Source organism: Anomaloglossus baeobatrachus, unplaced genomic scaffold (genome assembly GCF_048569485.1).
Source record: "Anomaloglossus baeobatrachus isolate aAnoBae1 unplaced genomic scaffold, aAnoBae1.hap1 Scaffold_78, whole genome shotgun sequence".
NCBI lineage: Eukaryota > Metazoa > Chordata > Amphibia > Anura > Aromobatidae > Anomaloglossus > Anomaloglossus baeobatrachus.
The window spans coordinates 79,651-86,660 of NW_027445162.1; the positions used below are offsets into that span (position 1 = coordinate 79,651).

The 7,010-nt window shown below is 50.6% G+C and overlaps 1 pseudogene; it reads left to right on the forward strand.

Annotated features, from left to right (window-relative positions):
* The first annotated feature begins 2,518 nt into the window (after nucleotides 1-2,518).
* Nucleotides 2,519-2,725, forward strand: LOC142288108 (U2 spliceosomal RNA; annotated as a pseudogene).
* The last annotated feature ends 4,285 nt before the right edge of the window (nucleotides 2,726-7,010 follow it).

A 7,010-nucleotide genomic window follows, 5' to 3' on the forward strand; every position in this document is an offset into this window, starting at 1 on the left:
TGTTATATGTTCTACATTTCATTTTCTGCATACTTTACAAGTAGTAGAATTTGCTTTGATATAGGCAACTGGATTTTCACAATGAAAAGGCAAAGGATAACGCCCGAAAAAGACGCCATACATTATGTCAGTGCCATCACTGACAAACCTGGATTGACCATGAAATACATCAATCCCCTTAAAGGTGAGTTAAAACAAGTTTTAACTAAATTGCCTTAATATTGTCATGCATTAGAATGACTGTCTTAGGTAATGATAAATATTTTCTACAGGAAGAGGAGTGTTTGCTGAAACTGAAATCGAAAAAGGGAGTTTTGTTGCAGAATATCGAGGCGAGCTCACGTATGCACTTACGATGGTAGACAACTACTCGAGATTTATGGTTGTGGTACAAGTCAAAGATCTAATGGCCCATACTGCAGCGAAGGTCTTCCAAGCACACTTATGCAGACCTCATGGCTACTCAGAGAGAGTCCTCACAGATCAAGGCACAGCCTTTGAAGCGGAAATCTTCAAGGACTTCTGCAGCTTTTACCGATGCAGGAAGATGCGCACTACACCCTACCATGCTCAAACCAATGGTTATCAACCTGCTCAGGACTTTACCCCATATTCCAGATGTGGCCTTACAAGTGATTTATAGAGGGGTAACAATACGTTGGGATCACCGGATCTAATCTCCCTTTTTATACACCCTAAAATCTTGTTTGCTTTAGAATAAACAATAACATCATAAAGGTATAGCAGTACCGTTTCAAAGTTTCGGTGTCCCAAGCAGCATTCCATCAGCCTCTGGAAGGTTCCTGGCAAATTGCACAGCTCGAAGGGCATGCTTTTGAACTCGCAGAGACCCATCGGGGTGGCAAAGGCGGTCTTCTCCCGGTCTGCCTCAGCAACGGACACTTGCCAATAGCGACTAGTGAGATCAAGGGTAGAAAAATAATTTGCAGTTCTCAATGCAGCTAGCTATTCCTCAATACAGGGGAGTGGTGCTGTCCTTCTTCTTTAACAGGACCAATGGAGCTGCCCAGAGGCTACAACTGTCACGGATAACCCCAGCCTCCTTCATGTTGCTCAACATGTCCTTGGTACACTGGTAATGTGCAGGTAGTTTTGGCTTATATCTCTCTTTGATGGGTGGGTGTGCACTTGTGGGGATGTAGTGTTTGACCCCTTTTATTCTTCAAAAGTCTAGCGGATGTTTGCTGAAGACTTGCTCGTATTCTTGCACTAGCCTGTAGACCCCCTTCTTGTGATGTGAAGGTGTGGAGTCAGTGCCTACGTGTAATTCCTTACACCACTCCTCTGGCTGACTTGGTGAGCTGTCACTGAATGGGTGGGCTGAAGCAATGGTGGATGCTGCTGTTTGGATAGCATGTGTATCTACTGAGAACAGCTTATCAATGGTGGCAAATCGGAGCAGCTTAATCTCTTGCTCTCCGCAGTTCAACACTCTCATGGGCACTCTTCCCTTCCATATTAATGAATAAAACTATGATGTAAATAGCATATAGATACCCCACAAATGCAGATAAAAGTAGGTTATGGGAAAAGGGGGAAGAGAGAAACAGGAAAATAGTGGAATAAAGTATACCTTCCAGGTGGGAGAGGAAATGGCAGCACAGCCAGTGGAGGTGAAGCAAGGGGAGCCTGCAACTAAAGAGTTGAGAGCGTTATCACATGGTGACTGAGCCTGATTGTAACAGGAGCATAGAGGTGCCGATCCTGTCTTACCTGTGTTGGTGTAGAAGTGGGTGTCCTGTGGTGGAGTAAGCTATGTGCAGTGGTGGCCGTGGGTTCTTTTATGTGCGACCGTAGTAATAGCTGCGCCCACTTCCTGTATGGGAGTGGAATGCAGTGAGGGTAATGGAACGCACGCCTGCGCATTTGTGTTTAACGTCGCGCATGTGCAGAACGGAGAAAAGGCTGCGCTCACTTCCTAATGAAAGGGAGTGAGACGCATCTGGGAAGGGAAGGGAAAAGATTAGGGTTTGGGGATGATGAAAGGGCTTTCTACGGGCAAGGATGGCAAAGGGTGGCAGTGACGGAAAGTCAGGCAGCCTGTCCTGTCCTGTCCTGTCCGTCCGTCTTTTTGTATCATGAATTGGAAAGACTGCAAGGGGGAGGGGAGGTGCTTGTGTCCAAAAGGAGGAGTTATTCAGATTCATTGCAGTGGGCGGCGGCTGCAAAAAGCACCATTCTTCTTGTTTTTGCTCTGCAAAACAGCCTTTTCAAGGGTTGGCTTGGGTGACAAAATGTCTTCTGTAGGCGTGGGTTTGTCTCCCTCTCCCTAAGATGTGTCCGGTATAGGCCAGGGTGCCACTCAAGGCCGTAACCAATTCGGGTTATAGCTTCTCGGCCTTTTGGCTAAGATCAAGTGTAGTTTCGGAGGACGCTACCTTGGTCGGTACTGGAAGGTGCCTGGGATTGCACGTCTGCCGGCCTTGAGGAAGTGTGTGCGCCTTCTGGTGACACATAGCCCTCTTGTGCCTGGACGGTTCCCAGGCAACGGGAGGCGATCACCTTTGTTATTTTGAAGTCCTACTGATAAACAGAAAAAAAAAAAAATTAAATCTGTTCTTATCAGTTTAATATCTGATACGTCCCCTCTCTGGGGACCATATATTAAATGGATTTTTAGAACAAGGAGATGGAAAAAATCTTGCTCTGTCCACTCCACGCATTGACCTGGTATTGCAGTACCTCCAGGACCGGTGCACCCCTTCTTAACCCAGTTTCCAAAAGCAGAACTCAATTCACCTGATTCAAATGAGCCCCATTAGTGAATTGAAAGAAAGCAAAAACTTTATATGCACCTCAATTTGGCCAATTCACTTTTCACACTTTCACCCTTTTTTTTATCTTTCACACCTTTTACTTGCTTTATTGATGCAAAAAGCTGTGCCAAATAGCAAACTCATCTCCACTCAACTTGACCAACTCTGCTATGTCCCGTGCAGTATCTTATTCTCAGTCTTATCTAGATCATTTGCAATTGAATAGAATAGATCCCTTTTGGCTGCTTATGACTGTGTAAAATATGTAGTTTTACTGGGCTGGGATGAGAGAATCCATTGAAGCATGGTGTAGGGATTGTGGTTCCTGTGTGCTAAGAAGAGAGGCTGGCACCAGCCAGAAAGCCCCATTGCAGCCAATAATCACTTAATAACTTTTTCAACTTGTCATCATATGGGAGGCCTTCCATTCCTTGTAGTAGTCTAGTTGCCCACCTTTGAACTGACTCTAACTTCTGAATGTCCTTATTAAAATGTGGAGCCCAAAACTGGTTCCCATATTCCAGATGTAGCCTTACAAGTGATTTATAGATGTGTAACAATACGTTGGGATCACGGGATCTAATCTCCCTTTTTATACACCCTAAAATCTTGTCCCAAGCAGCATTCCATCAGCCTCTGGAAGGTTCCTGGCGCATTGCACAGCTCGAAGGGCATGCTTTTGAACTCGCAGAGACCCATAGGGGTGGCGAAGGCGGTCTTCTCCCGGTCTGCCTCAGCAACGGACACTTGCCAATAGTGACTAGTGAGATCAAGGGTAGAAAAATAATTTGCAGTTCTCAATGCAGCTAGCGATTCCTCAATACGGGGAATGGTGCCGTCCTTCTTTTTTAACAGGATCAACAGAGCTGCCCAAAGGCTACAACTGTCACGGATAACCCCAGCCGCCTTCATGTTGCTCAACATGTCCTTGGTACACTGGCAATGTGAAGGTGGTATTGGCTTATAGCTCTCTTTGATGGGTGGGTGTGCACCTGTGGGGATGTGGTGGTGGACCCCTTTTATTCCCCCAAAATCTAGCGGGCTTCCCACCGGTAACCCGCTCCCCAGCTTGGATGGATGCTGAGGGAGCCCCTTTTGCCCGCAGGCTCTGGCCCTGGGAACTGTAGCCTTGGCGGTGACTGTGCTTCCCTCTACGGTGTGAGCTGTTGCCTTCAATCGGGTCTTGACTGCTGGGAAACCCTGGAGGTTCCTGTCGCTAACGGATTTGACCGGTTTTACGGCGACTCCTAGCCTGGTCGGGGTCCGTAGGCCCTGCCGGATGGTGCTGGCTTCTCTTCACTCCCCGATCTGGTACCGGCGGGCCACCGCCCATCCCCGGTCCGTACGGTTCACTCCAATCAGCCTCTCCTGCAGAAGGTCACCACCGTCTGCCAACCTTGCTGAGTGCCCGGGCCACACACACGGACACGGTCAGTCTCCTCTCCTCTTCACTTCTCTAACTCCAAAACTGATCTCTAATCTGACTCCTTTTCCCGCCTCCAGGACTGTGAACTCCTCGGTGGGTGGGATCAACCGCCTGGCCCACCCCCTGGTGTGGACATCAGCCCCTGGAGGAAGGCAACTAGGATTTGTGTTTAGCTTCGGTGTGCCTAGCCGGAGTGTAGAGCGTGTTGGTGTAGTACCTGTGACGACCTGGCTTGTCCAGGGCGCCACATTCCCCTATAGTAAAATGCAGACCGTCCGCGGGCTGCCCGTCCATCACCGGTTTTATTTTCACAACTGAAAAAGAATAAAACGGTAAAACATGTAAAAGCATCATAAACATTTTACAACGGTACAGCTTCCGCTCTTCTCCCACCCAAACAACCTGGCCCTGATGCTGCCCCTAAGAAGCGGGCAGCACCCCTTGACCCCAGTCCAGCACCAAGTTGCCCGAGCGGGTTCTGTCTCTTTCAGGGGGCCCACGTCCAAGGGGACCCCTGAACCCCCGGAGGATCGCCACCGGTTACGGTAGTGGCGGGCCTAGGCCATCCCTTTCCTCCAGGCCCATCCTCCCAAATCAGCCTCTCCGGAGGCGGTAACGGTGTCAAGCCAACAAACATTTTTATTTACATTGCACTAAGTTTGTGGTTGCCCTGCAAGTTCTCGGGCTTGTCCGTAAGCAGTTCCTTACGCAATGGTTGCACAGTCCCTACGGGGACAACAGTTGCCGGCAACGGCCGGTTTAATCACGGTTCAATCAGGTAAACTTCTTTGGTTGATCATCTTTACTTATCATTTAAAACTTTCAAACTGGTACACTCAACACATAAAGCCCCCCCCTTTTAAAGAGTAGTTTCCCTGTACCTAAGTGGGGGTCTACCTAGGTTGGGGCGAGTGGACCTTCGGGATCCGGTGTCAGTGGTGACAGGCAGTGGGGCAGAGGGAACAGTCAGTTCCTCCTCCCTGCTATCATGTGGGGCAGGCGGAGGCGTAGGGGAGCTGGGTACAGGTACATCCCTGGGCACTGGCTCGCGGTTAACCGTTTCCATCATTTCTTCATCCACGGGTTGTGGGAACAGTATCACTGGAAGGATCACCGCACCGTTCTGTGTAGGCCAGTCTGCTGGAAAATCACCCATCATGGTGTGGATTACCTCTTTTTCCTTCTCCACTGGACTGGGAACTGGAGCCTCATCCGCTACTCTCAATGCTGGTGGGCACTTCTTCAGGTGGTCTCGGGAAACCGTGGCCAAAGTCCCCCCCTGGTCACGGCTGATCTGGTAGGCCTTCCCATTCTCCCATCCTGTGGGCTGGACTACATACGGGGTTTTTTCCCATTGATCATCCAGCTTGTGGGCCCTTCTTTTCCGCTTCAGCACTACATCCCCAGGTTGGAAGGAACCGGCAGGCGCCTTCTTGTTGAAGCACTGCTCCTGTTGTCCCCGACTCCGGCACAAGTTCTTTTCAACATACTCCTGGACCTGTCGGTACTGTGTCCTCCGCCGAGTGTCCCATTCAGCTGTCGACAGGAGTGCTTCTGAAGCTTCCAAGCCCATTTCCAGATCCACTGGTAGCCGGCCGGGACGAGCTCTCATCAGGTATGCTGGAGTGCATTTCGTAGAGCTGGAAGGGATGTTGTTGTACATATCGACCAGGTCAGGTAGATTCTCCAGCCACAGGTTCCGCTCTTCCAGTGGTAACGTCTTGAGGAGGCCCAGGACCAAGTGGTTCATCTTTTCACAAATGCCATTGGTTTGGGCGTGGTAAGGCGTGGTCCGGATTTTCTTGCAGCCGTACAACTGGCAGAATTCCTGGAATACCTCTGCTTCAAAGGCCGGACCCTGGTCGGTAAGCACCCTCTCCGGGTACCAATGCGGTCAACAGAAATAAGCCTGGAAAGCCTTAGCAGCGGTGCGGCCGGTTAAGTCCTTAACTGGGACAACCACCAGGAACCTCGAGTAGTGGTCTACGATGGTCAGAGCGTAGGTGTACCCACTTCGGCTGGGGGTGAGCTTTACATGGTCAAGGGCAACCAGCTCCAGCGGTTGGTGTGTAATGATCGGGTGTAGGGGTGCCTTCTGGCTGGCCTCGTCCTTCCTTCTCAATGCGCAAGGGCCACATTCTCGGCACCAGGCCTCCACAGATTCCCGCATTCCACTCCAATAGAACCGCTCTCTTAACAACATCTCTAGCTTCTTCCACCCGAAGTGCACTGCACCATCATGGTATGCTTGCAGGACGGTGGGCACGTTAGCCTGGGGAATCACCAGCTGGCGGATCTTCTCGTGAGTCTTTGGATTAATCAGCTCGCGATACAACTTCCCCTGGTGTTGGTATAGCCGGGTCCATTCTTGCCACAGACGTTGGGCTTCGGCAGGGGCAGCAGGGTCTATCCCAGCAGAACCCTGTTCCACTAGAGTCTTGACCAGGCGGACAGCAGGTGCCTGGTCCTGAGCTTCCTGCCAGTCCTGTCGGGGCAGCGGATCCAGGTTCACCCGTTGTTGGTAGACGTGCACCTTCTCAGTGAATGGCCGGTGAAATGCAGGCAACTCGATCTCTTCGAGGTCATCATCCTCTGGCCCCTCTTCCGACAGGTGGGGCATCCGGGAGAGTGCATTGGCATTGACGTTGGTACGGCCGGCCCGGTACTTGATGGTGAAATCGTAGTTGGCTAACCTGGTCACCCACCGCTGCTCCAACGCGCCCAGCTTGGCCGTATCTAGATGGGTCAGCAGGTTATTGTCTGTGTACGCGGTGAACTTGGCTGCTGCCAGGTAATGGCGGAACCGC